Source organism: Anopheles moucheti, chromosome 2 (assembly GCF_943734755.1).
Source record: "Anopheles moucheti chromosome 2, idAnoMoucSN_F20_07, whole genome shotgun sequence".
Taxonomy (NCBI): domain Eukaryota; kingdom Metazoa; phylum Arthropoda; class Insecta; order Diptera; family Culicidae; genus Anopheles; species Anopheles moucheti.
This window is the reverse complement of record NC_069140.1, coordinates 75,238,627-75,258,827: the sequence shown is the minus strand read 5'-3', so window position 1 is coordinate 75,258,827 and position 20,201 is coordinate 75,238,627. Positions and strand designations below refer to the sequence as shown.

Here is a 20,201-nt window from a genome sequence, read left to right as displayed (position 1 = left end):
CTACCCAATCTCCTCGAACTTCTTATAGGTCGCTCCCTACAAGGTCGCGTTTGGCTCATATTAAAGTCGTTAAACCAAAAAGAATAAAAAAACGAGACATTTTGAAGAATTTCTTTATTTTATAGTTGAACTTGGAACTCAACCGAAACATCCTAGGTTAATAAGAATATATGCATCCCGAGATAAAGCTTTAAAACAAACTTGCTTTGTTATTCCTCTTCTGACCGTCCCTAAAACCATCCACCAGAAACATCGCTCCGTACGTTGCCATCGTCAGAAACGTTGCCAAGAATAATGAGCACTTATGCATTGGGCCATGGGTTTTTCGCACACCTCTTCAACTGTCAGACACTTCCTTGAGAACCCGCTGGAGGGGGACTATGCATGCGCTTTCATCTCATATCTTCACCTCCCAACACGAAACCGTATGCACATTCCTTTCACGTACTGCCCTCTCGCAAGCCATTTCATAGTCCAGCAAAAGAACACAACATCCCCAGAGAGAGTTTAGAGTCATTAAAAAGCTAAAACTTGCCAGAAGTCGGATGTCGGAATGGTGGGATGGCGAGGGGGATAAAAAATTCTTTCTTCACCCCTCCATCCCCCCCCCCCCCCACCCCGGAGTGGTGCCAATTATTATTGTTGGTGGTAATGGTGCTGTGAAGCACAAAGCTAATGGGCCTCTCTGACTCCAGCACAAGCTTTAAAGAGGTGAGTCAGTCAGGTGTCTGTCAGTGATGCATGCGTAAAAAGTCTATTTAAACCAACTAAACTCCATGGGCCGGTGTGTTTCGAGACGTGGAAAGTTTCGCAAGCAACAAGCACGAATAAAGTACCACTTGTAGCAATTTCACTGCAGATTACATACCGGGGGACGCACACCCCAAAACGGCCACTTGCTTCTGAACTGCTAAACGGAGCTTTTTAGTGACTAATTGTTAATGTGTCCACCGTGGGCATTGTAACTTCAAGCGTACTCTAACGAACCGGATCGGAGCAAGATTGATTGAGACTAAGTTGAGGTTTGGCTACCAACCTATACCAAACACTAACAATCCGTAGTAAAACAACTCATCTCTTCCCCAACTCAACGACACTGGCACGCGAATGTCTAACACCTAAACCCTCCTGTGTGTTCGCTGCCGATGCGTTAAACTTCCAAACCTCCAAATAACCCGTGCGATCTTCACGATGCATCCCACTCTTAACACCCCGATACTTTTAAACGCTGCACTTCGCAACTACGGAAGGTGATAAAGAACCGTGAACGAATATAACAGCAACAGCAACAGTTGGGGAAAAAAAATATCTCCACTTGAAAATTGCGACTTTCATCGTGTGCTTCGGTGCTGGTGTTGGTGCGCCAGCTTTTCTTTCGGTGCTCCCTTTTTTTTGCTCTCCCCACTCTTTCCACCGTTCCAGGCTTGCCATTGACACCTTTTCCAACCCGTGAGAAGTCGTTTCAGAAAGTCGCACAAGTAGTACCGCACACCGCGGACGCGGGAGTGCTTATCTCTGCGGCTCGTTTGCATCCTCTTTTGCACGTTGCACAATCAAGGATGCAAGTGCACACTGGATGCGGCGCACACTGGAACACACGGAACCCTGGGTTTATATCTTTTGCTCTTCTTTTTACTGCAAGTTGATTTAAGTCAACTGTGAAAAAGCATTTGCACTGTACACCGCACGGGATGGCGCTACAAGGAAAATGCCAACGTTAGACACATTTCACTTCTTCTCGAGGTCTTTTGCCTTCCTTGGGGGGGGGGGGTGGTAGCTAAACAACTATTAGTTTCCTATTTCACAGCGCATTCTTGCCTTCAAAACCATCAATAATAACGACGGTAGGTACGGATTGATGCTGTTCAGATACCTTCTGCAATCCTTTAATCCTGCTGATCCTTGCACTCTGGGGAGATCAATTATTCTGGTTCATTGCTGTTCATAGTCAAGTGAGCACTTTATTAGCAGATTGTTAGACAACTGTTTCAATCATTGATTCGAAACACTGCTGTCAAGCTCTTGTTGAGCTCAGTGGTTGAGCTCAATTTACCCCAAAAAAAAACGAAATTGGGGAATTCCTGCGGGAATTTTGACCAATTCTGATCATGTATCTTGCTGCTGATGTTGTCTAACAACTAATTATAACTAAAACACATTTGTTATACTAAATAGTAATACAGGTTAGAGTCCCTGTATCGTCTAGGTCATCTGGTGTTTCCTAAATGTCCTAAAAGACCATCTGGCATAGGTTCTGAGACTTTGAGGAGTTGTTGGTCCGTATTCGCTTCGGCGAATCAGGCAGTTCCCTGGATGCCTCCGCGGGCTACGAGCGGGTTTCTGTGGCTAGAAATGGGTTCTCTATTCTATCCTCTACCCATCTAAAACAAAGAGATCATCTGGTGCAGTGGTTCGGATTTTGATTCTTTGGAATCCGGATCTGGTCTTGAATTTCCTTGAGACTTCTCGTACATCTTGGAATCCGAACCTTTTATGATTGGAATCCCGGGATGGGGATTCAAAATTCAAATCCTTCATGGGAATGACAGTGTCCCAGATTCAGGTGCTTGTGGATCTCTGGAATTCTGGGATCTTTGTGCGCCGTAGTTGGAATCCAGTATTGGGATCTAAACTACGTCGAGATATAAATCTTCTAGCCAAAGCAAGAATTTACATCCGGATTCTTGAGATTCCAGAATTCTCTTTATTCTCTAAATAAATGCTCTCTAATCATGTTCCCAATAAAACAAATCGTTAATTTATTTTTTCAAAAATGTTTTTAAATAAGATTCATAAAACTTTCATATTTAGAAAACATCATCATTGTTATTTCATGTCATAAAAAGGTATGGAGATAACCTGTTAGATTTTGTATGCTACTTTACATTAATAAGCGCAAACCAATTACATGGTTATTCGATTTGCGCGTTAACTCGACAGCTCGCTCAATCACAGTCTAAGGCTCTAACGCAATAAATTTGTCGTTTCCCGTACTTCCCGTTACTGCATTAGGTTACGCCAAGGCAAAACCCACAACCACCACACGCGCAAACCCCTAATGATGGTTCGCAATAAATCGCGCATTCGTCCGACTGCACATCCCGATTGCATTACGCAGCCACTTCATCTCAATCCATTCGCTAACCAAGTGCATCACAGGTGGTACAGCGAGTTCTACCAGGGTGCGAGCAAAACATCGTGGTGTTTTTGCAGGAAAGAGTTTTGAGTTCCGTGGGGTGCGCACCTTACCTGCGTGCCAAACAAAACGAAGTTCGCTGGGTGTAAAAATGTTCACATCTTCCCCACGTACACAACCGGGCAACGGGGAACGGTGGGGGGGAGAAAACAATTTCCCGTACTCCCCATGTACTCTGGTGCAACTCCATAATAGACGGAAGGATGCATTTTTAATTGAAAATCGGTATTTGCGCACCACGGCCATACAGTCGCGGCGGCATCACTCATCGTGCACCGGTGGCATCATAGATGGTGTGCCACCCATCACACTCGCACGGCATACAGATAACGGAATTAATTCCGCGGCAACCGTACAGCAGAAAGCAAAACGAAACAGAAAAAAAATCCACCACGAAATAAGACAGGCAAGCTGGCCGGATCCGCTATGGAGGAGCGGAAAAGCGGATTAAATAGTTTTTCTACGCGATTCGTTTCACAATTTTTACAACCACCCCCCAGCCACACACACGGTGCAACGGCAAATATGGAGTAATTGTGAATGAAATGCAATTGCCAGGGACAGCTCGCGTTGGGGGTTTATTGTTATTGGTGTGAAAAACGAATTAAAATCGATGCACACCGATGGTACTTGTCGGAAGATTAAATCACACTGATTCGTGGCAATCGTACTGCTAGCTATTTAATATGCATATCCCCGATCGGGCGGGAGATCTTGAACCTTGGTTGCTAACGAACCGTGGGGTACACTGATCACCTAGAAACAAAGCTGCAGCAACTCCAGACGGAAGAAAAAAAAAGCGCAAGAATCGATGGAAGACTCCAGCGGACGAATATTTTTCCCATTCGTTGCCACGCATTACAGGAGAATCCATCAATTTTCTCCACGCCTCCAACAAAACCCTTGGAACTGGCAAGTTCATTCCGTTTTTGCTTCCATTCTGTTCTTCCATGCTGCTAGGGACAAGATTCGATGCCCAACCGTTAACAGCGACGAGCAAGGAGTAAAAATAAATAACTTGCACAGCAGATAAGATGCACTGTGATGGGACGAATCGAACGGGGAGGCGTCGGTCGGTCCCATCATCATCATCATCGTCATCAGCAGCAGCAGCAGCATCAGTCGCCGTGTGTTCGCTTTCGTGTGCCAGATAATTGCCAATCATCCGAAACTCAAGCCACGAACGCTGAACTGTGGAAAGATTAGTTTGGGGAGTGGGGGGGGGGAAACATTTTAACCATCACCACCGACACACACCCTCTTTCGCAGTGCCTCCTTGGACCACCGAACATCTACCGTGACGACGATGACGTGCGGAGATGGTGTGGAAGAATTATTGAAAACTTTCTAGCGCTCGTGCATTTTTCTTTTTCGCCTTTTCTCCATTCCTGCCATGGAAAACGCTTCCCACGTGATCCTCATCATCTTTTGTGCTTTCTTTTTCCCCCGTTTTGTTTGCCCACCGAACACCACTTGCCATCGCCAGTGCGTGCATACTGGCCACGGCGAGATGGATGGTTACCTACGGCTTCGGATGCTGGGAGCCTTCAAACTTGGAACCAAAAAGTTTACTAAGTGTGTGTGTGTGTGTGCCTTTTTTTTACTAAAGTTGCCTCTTTTCCCTTTTAGTTCTCTCATCACTTTTCACGCTTTTCATGTTCCCTTCTGTCCCGTGTTTCTCCTGCGCGTCACGGCCCTAGTGCGGGAGATGGGAAAAAGTTTTATTATTAAGGTTTGATCTCCATCCCATCCAGGTCGATGTTGATGCACGCACACACACACACACATCAATAGGGAGAAGGAAAATGAGGAAACATTTCTGGCCACTGGACCTGGACGTGCGAGTACCGTGCAGCGATTGTGCTCGATTATGCTCATGCTTGTTGTCGTTCAATTTTCCTGGTCACGGCACCAACAATGCCATTTAGTCATGCTTGCTTTTCACCGATCCTATTAACGCCACTATTCCTCTATTGTGCTTAGCGTGTAAGAGCGTATCGGTGAGATTAAGGATGTTGCTTTAGAAAAGGCGGTGGAAAACAATCTATTACCCAAATAGCTCTTAACATTGTCATGTCACAGCCGTAGTAAAACCGTTTTTATAAGAAAAATAGTCGTACCACTTACATCATCACCCGTCCTCGATAGTGGAAAGTTTTTCACAACTTTCACCATTCATCGGGTTTAAATTTGATCCAATAATTTGTCATTTATGTCTCAATGTCAATGCGTTGGAAAAATGCCAGCTATCAACGGCAACAAACGGTCAAGTTGAGGACACTTTTGATTGAATTTCTCGGCCCAATCGTATCACCATACAAAATTCAATTTCCCCCCCTAAAGAATGGTTTTCTTCCTACTGGCTCTGGTTCTGGTTGGGTAAAAGAATTTTTCAATTCAAGCATATCTGTCTTAAACTATGTGTCTGTGAAGTACGTGGGGGAGTGGATAACCCCTTTCCCGCTACGAAACTGTCCACAAACAGTCCGGCAGTAGGGAAGCACGTCCGAAGATTGTAAAATTCATCTGCCTTCTGATTCGCTTCCAGTTTCCCATTCGAATGACCTTCTGGTCAGAACTGGCCCACACACACACACACCGGTGTGCGTGTGCGGTCGGAACGACCCGGCGAAGGAAAAATGGTTTTGAAAAATAATAATCTCATAAATCAACGACACCGTGGTGGGGTGGGCGGAGAATTCTTCAGATTGTTTTCCTTCTCCATTGCCACGCGTCTTGTAGGCGTATTTTTTGCAATTTCGTGCGCGCCTTCGGTAAGTGGAAACCGAACACTAAGCCGGCACACTCCGCTGAACCGTCAAGTGTTGAATGGCCGCAGGCGCACACGCATAAACTCCGCTCGTTCAGTTTCTTTTCCATTTTCCGGCGTACGCTGTACAGGCATAACTCACCGATCAAACGCTCGCACGGTACATCAGCGTGGATGTTTGTTCGTTTTCACATCATCAGCTACCGTCAGCGCATCGATGGACGCGACAGGCTGGAAACAATTTTGATACGAATTATTAAACATCCAGGGCGTTAGTTGCACAACATATATATATGATCAACAAACGTAACGATCTGCTTTTGAAGGATAAGCATATTAATCTTTGTAGTTTCCGCTTGGAACTAACTAACTCGTGGTGAATGTTGTATTACAAAAAAAAAACACACAACCACCCTGTGCCGTAAGGAAACTTCACCACCTTGTTGCGCTGAGCATGAAATTCAATATAACATTCTACCTCACAGGCTACCACAAACCACCGTCAGACGGCAACAGCTAGGCACCCATTCTTCACAACATTACCGTATCAAAAGGGATCAGAAAGCCGTTTATCCGGCTTTTTTGTTTAAAGCAGGGCTTTTTTCTCAAGTGAAGCTAAGAGCTACAACAACAACAACAAAAAAACGCCACAAAAGACTGGGCGCCTCCATCGTGCAAAATGTGCGAAACACGTGGCATGGGAGTGAAATGTGGTGAGGGGGAGATGGGGCGTAAAAGTGGTGTTTATATTTTACCAAATTTCTTTCACTTGCTCCATAAAATCACCCCTTAAAATGTGAAGATTGACTTGCGTTGGATGACGCCGCGGGACGGTTTTGGTGGTAGATTTAGTCCAGCGTTGGTTGAATTACGGACAAGTTTTTAAATTACACTTTTTAAGCATGATACAACGTTCATTTCTCTCCTTCTCTCTCTACCTCCCTCTCTCTCTCTCCCTCCCTTCGTTGTTTCTTGGTTATAATTTCTTATTGTATTATTGGTGACTGGTGCGGCTTGTTGGCATTCAACCGCACCCCGGCATACGGCAACAAGTAAGTGTGTGTGTGTGTGTGTGTGTTGGGCCGAGGTTATTAAAACTCACTGGGAAAAAAGGTAAACACTTTCCCCGGGCACTGTTAATATTGCCACGCCGCGCACACCGATTCGCTGCGCTCCCGTGGATGAAGTTTCGGCCCTTCGACGTGCACTGCTCGACTTTGTATAGTTTGCGAAAGTCGAACGGTTTTTTTGAAACACAATAAGCGAGGGAGGGTTTTTTTTTTGGTGGCGATTTGCTGCAGAAGAATAAGGGCTTATGAAGCACCGGTTGTTTCCGGCTTGTTTGAGTAGCGCAACTCTTGCGAAACGTGCAGTGCGGCTTTTTGACTCGGAACTTAATCGCGCCAAAGTAAAGCATGAAGTCCAACAAGAAGTCGCTGTCTCGGAGTGAGTTGCCACCGTTGATTTCCTCTTTTTTTAATTTAAATCATGAAAGGTTAATAGTTTAGTGGATTTCATAACACTTACAGCGATACAAAACACCAAAAAAATTGTTGATAAATATTTAATTCATCTTGAATACAAACGAACGAAGGATCTAGAGTTTCTTTTGCTCAAAGCTGCGTTCACAAATTAGGACAAGTTACGTCAAACTGAAGACAATTTCATTTACTTCCACAATTTTCTTCCGTCAATCACATCTTCTTCTGCATCGAAACATGCTTCAATCTACCATTTCCACATCCCTTTGCACACAATTCTTACCAACTATGAGCTACCCTTCGCTTGGTTTGGAACCAAACGCACGGCACATTCCATTTCGCTCTGGCCCTGAACTCGAACGTAACAGTAACAACAGCAACAAAAAAACACACAAGGGCGGAAATTTGCTTCCTTGCGAAAATGCGCGACCCAGAGCGCATCGGGGGGGAGCGAGGGGGGACAAAAAAAAACCCAAAGGGAAATCGTTTAGAAAGTCAGTGAATGGATGCGATGTGGCATCAGTGGCAAAGCACATTCTTCGAACACGGCCATTGTCACTCAAGAACAACCACTTAACAATTGTCTTATCAGCGTTTTTCTTCTGGCATGGAAGTTTCCCCCTCTCAACGAGGGTTTCCTTCGTGCGCATCTCATCATACGGATCACCTCTGCACTTCAGCATATACCAGCAGTGCCTTTACTCCACCACCCCTCCAGCACACCAAAACCCCAAAAACCGCACCCTTATGATATGTCTTGAAAAACCACTGCAAAAGCACCCTTGACGCTGGGACGCTTTTCAAAACCAATAGACAAAGACCGTAACCGGAACCAGTGCTAACTGGGGCCTCATCTTTTAAATGGAAGCCGGGGCACATGGTGAATGTCGCCCAAGAAACCCCCGGCCCGGTGAGGTACGAAGACAAAAGGGGTTGTCCTTGTCTTCCATTGTCTTACGATTTGCTTACCCAACCTCGAGAATCTGAAGCCGTTTCCGCCCTAACCTTCGCGCTGTGAAGCGCTCAAGGAAATATGTACATTGCGTCGCAAACTTCATCCTCGCCTGCGACTAAATAGCTTCGGTTCGATCGATGTCGATCGATGCCAAATACCGCCCTATAGCATCATCCCCAGCTTCGGAGTAAAGAGAGAGTGAGATCTTCTTCACGGGGAATGTGTGACCCGCAACCCACGAGCGCCACATGTTCATACGTCTGCTAGGAGCGATTACACCACGGCAGGTGCACACTAATCTGCCGTGCATTGCACCATAACGTGCGAGTGTTGCCTTGTATTACCGATTATGCAACAACGGCCATAACTGACAGGGTTCGTTCCCGTGCCAACCTGCAATGGACGGTCTTACAGTGCGTTACCATCGGCTTTAGACGACTCGCTCTTCAATATCCCAAACACCCGGCCGGTAACATGGCATGGTCCAGGAATGATAAAGAAATTGTTCACATTCTGCTGGCGTTATAGCAAACCCTCCGCTTCTTTCATACCAAACTGCCAAGACCACTGCCTGTAAATGAGCAGCAATCATCGGGATGGGGTAGAGATGCCCTTTTCCATAGCGCGCTACAGCAATGTGTTGATGTGCGAATATGTAAGCAACACGTTTGCATGATGCACTACTTGCTCCTCAACACTGTTCTCCAAAAAGCTACTCTCATGCGGCGTTCGACGACAACGGCTTTCTGCGCCAACAGAGCTGTCAAATACCCCACCCGCCCGCGCGCCCGGTGCGTACTATTTACACAAAGCCGAGGACGTCGAGTGCGTCTGTTTGCCGTTGCGATAAAACACTTACCTTGTGCATACAATTTCCTTCCAACACTTACGGGATGCGTAGTACAATGGTGTTGGGAACATTCGCCCAGACAAATCGCTCCATTCCGATTTCCAATTGGTCGCCCGATATCCCCCGTAGCGTTGAAAGACACGCTCTACACGCTGCGCTAAGCGATTGTTCAACGTTCTTTGCGAAGGACATCAAAGGTAAATCTAGGCAATTAACTGTTGTAAACATAACACATCACATCTCGTTCATTATTCGTCAATACAAAAGATGAGACTAATAATTCTTTTTATTGTGTTGAATCAGAGTCACAGAGTGGCTTTAGGAGTTCGAAACCTTTGCTCTCACTCTTTTGTGATGCATCAATAATCATTCAACTGAATGGGTTTACTCACTCCCACCCAGTGAATGCAATCCAAAAAGAATAACAAAACGCAATTGTTGCGTCTTTGAGTTTTGTAAAATCGAAGTAACCATATGAAAATATTTAATCTAATGAATTGTAAACCGCAGTAGAATGTAGATTAAGCAAGCCATGACATTTGTTAAAATGGCTGTATAAGCGGGAACAATTGAGGATAAAGAATTCTTTGGTGAATCGGTTAAAGAAGCAACATCTAGTTTCCTTTAACAGAGTTCTGGTCTTCGACACCTTAACCCCTTCTGTCTGAATAAGCTCCCCAAGCTTTGGATAAGAAGCAACTAGCGGGTCTGGTCTGGTAAGCGGGACGGTTCGACCATAGACTCTGCTTCACCGAGAAAACCGATCCGTTACCGTCCTGTGACATCAGCAAAAGGACCAGCCCTTCGCGTGGTCTGCCGTAGAAGCTCGACGTGTAACAGCAATTGTTTATTTGTGTTTGTATTTCCATTAAATGGTCGCCATGCAATGGTTTTATTAGTCTTATTTTAGGTCTAAATTTAGCACAAACGTAATTAAAACGCACAAAAAGGATTTATTTCAACAATCGTTATTTTCCAAATCGATTGCCTTAATTTTGTTCATCTAGAGGAGCTAAAAATTGACGTCCTCGTCCGGGTTTGCTCTGTGGAGTCGCCTTTCTCCCGGTAATTGATCCTCTTATAGCTCGTGTACCCTCTAGCGCCCTCTACCGTTAAACGATGGAAGCCAGCTCTTGCTTTCATATCGACCGTTGAATAATATTCAACACTAGGTTTAGTACAATGTCATTATTATCGTACCCGCTGCCTGAATACTTGTCAATGGGACCTATCGCCAACGAAATTAACCACCAGTCGATAAATATATCGACCGATATAATGACAGTTATGGTGGTTTGGTATCGCAACGCAGCGAATTTGACAACTCGTAAAACGACGAAAGCAACTGTCATAGGAAAAAATCGATTAGTTCTTTTAAAAAGTCTTTAGACTGTGTAACTTCCTGTAAAATATCGTCCTATTCCTATGGAGAAGTTCCTATTTACATTATTGTTAATCCGTGCTAGTTCTAATTCGAACGTCAACAATAAACGACTCTTGAACATTTCTTCCTCTATTCAAAAGTATCTCTAAGCTCAGCATCCAATCTTTATCCAACTATTACAAAAAGAATGGCAAAATTCTTTTAGTCACTCAAGAGTGAGTCCCTGGTGAGGAAGGAGAGTGAGTGAGTTTTTTCCATGCAATCACTTGCAGGTTTTAGCTCACTCTTTCACCTCTTACTCACAGCGACCATCTTTAATTCACACCGTTACTTCTTGGACGAAGATTAAAATGTTATGTTAGAAGTTCTAAGAAATCCTCTGCTCGGTACCGCCTCCATTAGGATCGTTTTACAAAATGCTGTTTATAAATTAAATCAAAGCGAAAAACTTATGCTACATGACGCAAAATTGGCACCGTCTAGCAATTACTGCTCACAAAACCACCTGTGCAAGTGTTTGGGACAAATTTCACTAAATGAAACCCTATTGCAAATTGAAAGCAATAAATATAGATTGCTCTCTCTCTTTCTCTCTCTCACACACACACTCTTGCTGAACCTTATTCCGAACCATATTCACCGTTAGCAAATCGAATAACGCTATTGATTCGAAAATTGCACCAGCACAATCTCCCGAAGGTGGGATGCTGATTGAATTAGACGTGGCGTGGCATAAAACCAGGCCAGCAACTTCGATGGCACTTTTACCGCTTCGCTCCACAATCACAGAGCACCACGGGACTGTCAGGGGGAGAGAAAGTAAAAAGGAAGAAAACAACGCCACCTTTTTAACAAACGGCAAACAGGCGCAAGCTTTTCGCAATGATTTGCCATATTTTGCCACACAAAAGATGCACCATCAGATGCGCAAAGGCAATGAAAGGTAGGGAAAAGAGCGACACTGCACCAGGAAAAAACCACAGCCGACTTCCAGCAGCTTACGGGGCCATCATCGACACGGTACTTTCTTTCACTGGCAGGCTGAAGAAAAGATGACATCTTTTCCAAATGAACGGAACGTGACGGTATCGTAGAAGACAATAGAGAAGGGGCAGAAAAAAAAAACACTCACACCCACACCATCATCTTATGGCTCTTGCGGTGGCACTAAAGAAAACAAAAGGGAAAAAGGGTACCCGAAGCGGTCGCTTCCATCGAACGTCTTCGACGTCAGGCATCTTTTGCAAAGAAACTCTAAAAGCTTCCCCCATCCCGAACAGTCAAAGTCAATAAATCAATGTCGAAAACGTGTCCGTCCGACACGGATGGAAACGGTTTTCCATTTTTCTTCCGCCCAGCAAATCGTGCGATGCATTCCTGGCAAAAGTCGACACTTTGAAGCATCACGAGATGCGATGCGATGATGATGATGATGCGTCTGTCACAGATGAAGTCCAGCGGAAAACTAATAAATCCGCATGGGTGTGCCGGTGCCGTCGAACGGAAGCGAACGCATTATATACGGACGTATAATGCAACTTCTGGTCCGAAAATCCTTGCTCCCTGCGGCAGTTAAATGCATTCACGCAGCCGGACGACGTGGAATATTTTCCACCATTTTGTCAACGTTTGATCGATATGCCCTCGGTCTCGCAGCGCTGCTGACCATCGTGATTTTTATGGTGTAACTTATAGATTTCAGCATTTCTGCTGTTGGGTGCTCGGGTGGGAACTAAGAAAAGGAAAAAAGATCTACTGGAAGAGATCCGTAAAATGGAACCATAAAAATCATCCACACACACATCTTCCGACGTTGGCCGTGTCCAAAGTTTGATGGTTCGCTGAAGTTGAGTTGAGGACATTCAGTTTGGCAGAACTTTCGTTTTCCTTTATTTTATCGTCCCGTCCCGACGCTAAGAACTTACTTTTATTGGAGCTTTTCCTGGACCGGGAAAAGCATACGTTTCGGGCACAATCGGTAGAAAAATCGTCCCGTCCTCCCCTGGAAGGATCTGCTGCTGTAAGTCTGTGTGGCTAAAGCGAAGTTTCTTAGCCGTGGAAAAATATATAAAAGAAAACATGGACGGAACGGAAAATCTGTCGTCTAATATTTGATTTCGGCAATAAATCTTACCAACGACAAATGGACTGGCAGCGGCAATACTTGTACTGATTCGCGTGTTTTTTTGTTCTCTCTCTGCTTATTTTCTTTCAGGTAAATACATCCCTCGGTCAGGAGTGTCCCACAGATTAAGCCGCTAGCGAGTGAGTCATGCAGAACGCAAGCAAATGTTTTAAAGAATTTCCACTCCACTTCGATCGATCGTACCTTTGAGGGTGTAAGAAATATAAAGACAAACTGGACCACCAACGGACTGTGGACAGTACCGGAAAGGAAACAAATTTAAACAACACCCCCATTCGCGTGGGTCCCCAACGCAGTGGGCACTTTGCTGAGCTGTTTTCTCGCCCTTCGATTACACTGCCACTACCATTTAAATCATCCGGAAACGAACAACAAAAACTGACAGACCGAATGGCCACTACTTGGAGCTCGGGCACCCCCCCCTCTCTCGGGTGAACCCAAAAACGCAGCGCCACACTGAACGCCCAATTAATTCTGGTTTATGAGCTTTCTCGCTAGTGACGCGCCATTGCCGGAATCGTGCCTTCGACTCAACTTTTCCGTGACGGAAAGCGGAAAGATTCCGTAATGTTTCCGCCGAACAACGTCGTTTGCGCTTCCGGCGTGAGGAATGAGCACGGCGTACGGTTTTATCTCCGCTTCGGCGTTAGTGGCAGACACGAGACTTCCGTAAAGAAAAAAAAAACAACTCCCCACAAATGTCCCTGTCCCTGTGCAAACAACACATCAGCACGTGAACCGAGGAGGGCAGGGGATTTCGGATGGTTTTGGGCCATGGAAAACGATTTCCCGACTGCTTTCGGGAGTCTTTAAAGTATCTTCCGGGTTTTCCCCGCGGTCGTGTGTCCGCTTATCCGTCCAGCGCGGTTTCCGGTCACGGTCACGGATGGCCCCGAAGACGACCGAAGGGTCGCATTGTTCCGGTGTTTGTCTGAAAGATTCCGCTTCTCGGGGAGGCAATTTTTCATTTGCGCTCGGGTTAGTCATTACCGTCATCAGTTATGGCTTTTCTTTTTGCTAAATTCCGCTACTCACCGATCAAGTTAATGTTTGTTGAGAGCTTAAATCAATACTAAAGATTTTTCATCATCTCGTTTTTGCTTCTTGTTTTGCATTGAACATTAAATCGCTTCCAATCTGTGCAAATCGAAATGCAAAAAAATATTGTCTTTCCTTTCATCCACATCGGAATCGAAAGACAAATTGAGTCTATTTTTCATTGAAGAAATATACGATATTAACGAATTTCAGATAAGTTTTTTGTATGTAAATTAATTCAAATGAAAGTAAGCATCAGACGTGGTCGATATCTTTAGATGGTTAGGGACTACTTGAATTCTACTTCGTGCTTTAGCACTAGCAAGCTCTACAAATCACTTTAAATAGTTTAAAATGTATTTCCATTAATTGAAATTTTAAAAAGACTTTTAGAAATTTGATTTTTAATTAACTTTTTGTAACAAAATTTAGTGTCAATACAGTCAATTCCGAAATCCGTTTCAATTTCACAATAATTCTTACAGTAATGATTGAAAAATAAGACAAAAACATGAAACTATGGACAGCTTTAAATTCAGGGCATTCTTCACGTGTTACACATTATATACTGGAATCATTTTTTTAAGTTACTAGCACCTGTCAGATGCTAATTTGGTGATAGATAATTATTTTCAATTTGTCGTCCATTTTGATTGAGGAAATTCCTTGTGGATTTTTTTACCAGTTTTCCCTCAAATACCCTTTATTTATTTTGGCCGAGATGCATCGCAGGACATCGGCATCGATTGTTGAGATAATTATCAACGAGAAAACACTCTGAATTTCACATAAAATTCTTTTGAATTTTGTCCGCTATTTAAATAAGGTTTTTTTAAATCTTGTGTTATACTCCGGACAGCTGGAGTAGATTGTAATTGTTTACAGACTCATACAGACAAACCACATCAGAAATGTCCCATTGAGGAGTTTTGCTTTGTTTGCAAGATTGAACTGTTTTCAAGATGCCAAGAATGTTACCAAAATCGCGACTAAAAATTCCTCTTTATGTCTGTTTGGACGTGGAGAAGTTACAATTTAAATAGTTTTACACATTTAGCACAGGAAGTTTGTGAGTTGTGCACCCTATTGACGAAGTTTCGATGCTTCCCGAAATTTGATTCGAAACGTCCGTAATATGAAACATAACCTCAAAAATGTTCGAAACTCGAATCACTATAAAAATTAAATGTCATTATTTTTTTAATATTTCTTGGGTTTTTCTTATAAATTCTCCTTCGGTAAATTCTTAAATTAATAGGTTTTGATCGATGAACCCGGGCCGGGGACCGGGGACCAATTTAGTTTATATTTAAGATACATAAAATATGATATACGGAAGTTGGCTTAAGTTTCCGGAATTCGATCGAAAACGATAATTATGATAAGAACTGCTTATTTGTTAAGATAGTAACTGTATTGTTGAAAACAATCTAATTTATGAGGATAAAAAATATTGAAAACGTTTGGTACAGTGGCATTCGAAATATTCGGTATTAAACTTGATAAGTCTCTTCCGTTCCCTTCGGTCTAAGTTAATCTTTTCTAGTCTCTTGTCTTTTTAGTGTCAAAAAATCTTTGCGCAATACACCAACAAAACGCTAACCGAAGTATTGGGGTATTACATGGGGTATTACACGTATTACATCGGAGAAATGGAATCTTGGAGCTTGACATTTAAACAAATCAGGAAGTGTTTCTAACAAAACTCCTCTTGTTTCTGCTACATACTTTTTTTCCCAACAAATGCTCATGTAAAATGGCTTGAGAAGCAATTATAAGTTTATTGGAAACGAAATGGCCATCAATGGCACGATTTTCCGAAATTGATGGGAGGCATCTCATGCCTCATATATCTTATTCCAATGTTGTTCCCCTCCCATACCTAGTTATTATTTCCACTTAAGCATTTTTACTACATTAATTAAATATTCGTAACGTTCCCACCAACGTAATAAGCTTGAATAATGAGAATTATGCATCGAACATCACCCATCACGGTGGCCTTTAATAGCTAGCAAACAAGAAACTCCCGGAACTGAAATTAAATTGATTTCCCCAGCCATCCGGCGGTCGTTCGGTGCCGAAGCTTCCAAACAACCCGGAAGCCGGAAATGCGAACTTTTCAATGATCTCTCGCTTTAATGCTGGCTGCTTCCTCCACCCGCTCCTGGCACTTATCGCAAACTCGAATCATTTCGAGTGACCTCCAGGGAATGGCGGGCAGGACAACCACGACGATCCGGTTTTAAGCCACTGGCCACTGCGAAAGTTGCACATCCCGGAGGTTCATAAATTATGTTCTCGCATTTCCACAATTCCCCCACAAGGGGAATGGGACAAGGGGAATGGGGGGAACGGATGGTGGTGGTGGTGGAGAGAGATGATGAGGATGTCTGACTGACCACAGTGTGACTTTCCACCAAATCCGGTTCCACCAAGCTCGATTGTGTATGTGTGTGTTGTCTCACAAGACCCGCCTTGCTGAGAGGATGACAAAATCACTTCCCTACCGTAACGTGGAACTTCTCTCGACGGAGACGGTGTTAATTTTTATTGTTACCAAACTGACCAAAAATCATTCATCTCCAAATGTACTGTGCGGGATCAATTGGAGCAAAGGAGCGCCGCCACGCTATCTGAAAAAGGATCTCTTTTCTCGCTTCCACGTAGTACGCGTACCGAAACCATTCACCGCAGCGCCATTTTGTGCCGTAGAAGCAACAATGGAAATGAAGCTGTAGTTACGGAAAGCTATCGTTCTCCAATCCTGTACGTTGCATCGAAAAGGAATGAGCTGGTGGCTCCGAATAGGGACTAAATAATTAATTTAGCCAAACCAGACTAGAAATCCGACCGATCCGGTTCTGCAAATCAAAAAGGAGTGCGCGCGAGTGTATGTGTGAACTTGCTGGTAAGGAACATCCAGCAAAGATGGCTTCCTCTTTCGCATTCCCTCTTCAACTTCAACGTCAATTACGCACCGGAAGTTCAACAAATGCACCGGGAAGTCATCGTCGTCCTGTTTGTGATTTGTGGTCTCAACAAGTTCGCTACAGCTGTCAGCTTTACCACCGGCAGAGGAGACCCCAAAAACATGGTAACCATCCGAACGCCGAACTCTCCTACTCTCGGGCACTCACTCAACCTGGGTGTGATGCTTATTTGAATCATCACAACCTCCTTGAGTGAGCGACCGCGAATATGGGTCTACGTCTACGTCTCCAGTACCATGGCATTCGTGAGAACTTGGACATTCGACGAGCAGATATTCGGAAGTCGTGGAATTACGAATAAAGCCCACGGGCTCTCTTCTTTTACTACGAATTGTGTTGGACACTACCCGGATATGGCGAAGGAGCTCTCAAACCATTCAAGAATACGTCTACTCGGTTGCTTGACTTTCGACAACTAGAGCCCCAAATACACCCAAAAGCCCACAAGTTGAAGCCTGTAAAAGTAATCCGTCCGGTTGGCCCTCGGAAAAAAGCCCCTCGTCGAATGTTACGTACAAGAACTGACAGTTTTCAATCTGTCGCACCTCATCGATCTACCAGCGAAAGAGTAAACTGTCACACGAAACGACAGAATTCAATTATAGACTTCATCGCAACACTAAACGGGCTTTGCGCCCGAAAATGCCGATCGTCAAACCGACAACCAGACAACCAGCGCGACCACACTACTCATCCCCAACGAACAACCCGAAACGCCGGTTCCGGTAAATAGCGTGAGATTTAAATTAACGCAAAATGTGGCTCGTAAATTAATTAATTATGGTATTAATTACCCGTTTAAGTGTTGCTACAAGGCAGCAACGCTCTCGCTAGCAAAATGCTCTCCATCCACTCCCATGTTCCAGGACAAGAAGTGCCCGGTCTGGAACGGGAACGGGGGACCACGCTGGATTATGTTCGCTCGAACGGCCCTCTAATCCTGGCCAGACGAGGTTTTGTCTCGCAGGGCAATTAAAAAAAACAACACACGTACCCCTCGCCCCCACACACTAAGTGGGCTTCAGTTTGGCTCGTAAAAACTAAACCACCCCCAAGACCCGTTCTGCTAACGGGAGGGGAATTTTTACCAAACCGTGGGTTACCGTTTTACCAGGAAAAATCACCGAGCAAACCGGGACCGGTCATGATGGTTTGTAAATTTTAATCTTCATAAAGTGTGCCGAGAATACGCGCGACTAGCAATATTTCAACCATCTCTCCGGCACTGGGTGTGTTACGGGTGGTGATGAAAATTCATTTACGCACCCCACCATTTTAAATGAAGCACAACCGATTGGATGACGTTGCGCGCGGCCCGCGTCTTGCGAGTTAATTGCGTTGTACGCCCGTGATTAAGTGCGAATTACTTTGCGCGAGCGAAGAACGCGAGCAAAACCGCCCGCCAGGTGGCGCTGGTCGGTGATTAGATGTCATTTCATTTCGGTGCTACAAAATTACCAATTTACCAAGCACCAATCCATCGCGGAACGTACACCCCCACGTGGGAAAATGAAGTGGAACTAGCCCCAATCCTTGTCAGCTCATTAAGGGGAGCGTGTTGCTTTTTTTTTTTCGAATGGCAATTAAATCTCACTGAGAAGATTACATCGGGATGAAATTTACGCGTCACACTATACATATTGCACGGATTGTTTTTTCTTGTTTTCCACCATGCAAGTGGTGGTAAAGTGATGTGTTCATCAACCCATTTAGCTTTCTCATGATGCCATCGATCACAGCGATACACTAGCGAGCTATCTCAGCTGCGGTGCTGTTGTGGTTCATAAAAGTTGTTGCCTTATCTGCTTTATATGCCTCCAACACCAATAACACTTCACGGGGACCAACCCCTAATGTTGTTATTCCACCCAACGCAAAAAAAAGCATCCAAGCAACCATTTGTTTCGTCAACCATTTTGCGTTTCGTTCCCTCACGCAAACGCGCGCGGAGAGCAAGGACAAATTATCCTTTTGCTAAACCGAGTGCTGTTCGCAGCAAGACGAAGAAGGAACATGTCGTTACCCATGATGTCGATCGATTTATGCTACCCCCCCCTCGCCCAACTTGCTTCGTGTCCCCTGCTCGCTTTCGCACCCAAAGCGCAGGAGAACCTCGAAGTGTGCGGGATAAAGCATACACACGCTCGTTTACGGGTGGCGCGCACCGTACGTTCCCAGCTGGCAGAAGACGAAGCAGCGACGTGGAACGGAGTTTATTCAAATTTGATAACATATTTACCGCTCGAAGACGGTCGCCGAAGGATGCCGAAGGATTCGTCGCTCGCAAAGGCGGTCGCGTCGACATCGTTAGGGTCGACCCTTTCGGGGGTGGGGGGGCTTTGACACACCCCGGAGCTGCATTAACTGCGGCATGAAGAGGATGAGAAACGTTTATGCCGCTGTAGACAAGGGGAAAAAAAGCAACGACTGGTGTGGTGTGCGCTTATGGAATAAATCGCAAGAGAAGAGAGCTGTATGGCGTATCTCGTGCGAGTTTGCGTCCCCCAAGCAAAACGGGGGCAGTCAAGATCGAATATGTAACTCCGAATGGGTAAAAAAAAAAAACACAGTCGTAAAATGCATAAATTTGTCAAGCATATTACCCTAAGCGTTGTGTGAACCCCGTTTCCCCTTCGGAGCGAACGGCACGCGCTTGTTTCGAACCATCGGGGCCGATCAGCTTCACTCTCGCGAATTGGTCTTAAAATAGAAATAAAACATACTAATCTGTCCGAAACGATCGGAAAGCTGATCGGACCGAGGGCTGCATTACGCAAATGATGCGTGTTTTGTGAACAAATCGCAACGAAAACAGGTGAATGGAAAAAAAAAGGGAAGCGAAACCCACTCGCTCAACCTAAACGGTATTATCTGATAATGAGCTTATTGAGGGTTGATTGTGCGCGGCGAAGCGATTGCGACGCAGCAGTCGTGGCCGAGTGGTTAAGGCGTCTGACTCGAAATCAGATTCCCTCTGGGAGCGTAGGTTCGAATCCTACCGGCTGCGTGTGAAAGCATATTTTTATTTTTATTTTCTTTTCGTTTTTTACTTAAGCTTAGTTTTAAATTTAGTAACTTAAACAAAACGGGACTAATAATAAATTAACTATTATAATGTGCTGTTTGATAAACATTAAACGTTCACCATTGCTTTGTACAAAACATTATCGTATGACAGTCCCTAGATGCAGCTTAATCTACAGTGCGTAACAAAACTATAACAATACTGGTTTATCAACATAAGCCTAGGGAAAGAAGTAGTCCTTTATGTTTTCGATGAATGACTGTTGTGATCGATGCATACTCAAGAACAAGTACACTCAGGAACTAAAGATGTGCCATACAATATTTTAAAACAATTTCTCAAAATTATAAATAATTATATATA

At 44.4% G+C, this 20,201-nt stretch overlaps 1 protein-coding gene and 1 non-coding gene across 3 annotated transcripts in view; both read left to right on the top strand.

The window, feature by feature from the left end:
* LOC128302924 (matrix metalloproteinase-2) overlaps positions 1-20,201 on the top strand; it is a 220,366-nt gene that overhangs the window by 181,770 nt on the left and 18,395 nt on the right. The gene's annotated exons all lie outside the window — the stretch shown is intronic.
* Trnas-cga (transfer RNA serine (anticodon CGA)) lies at positions 19,739-19,820 on the top strand. Its single transcript has one exon. It is a non-coding gene; the product is annotated as a tRNA-Ser (tRNA).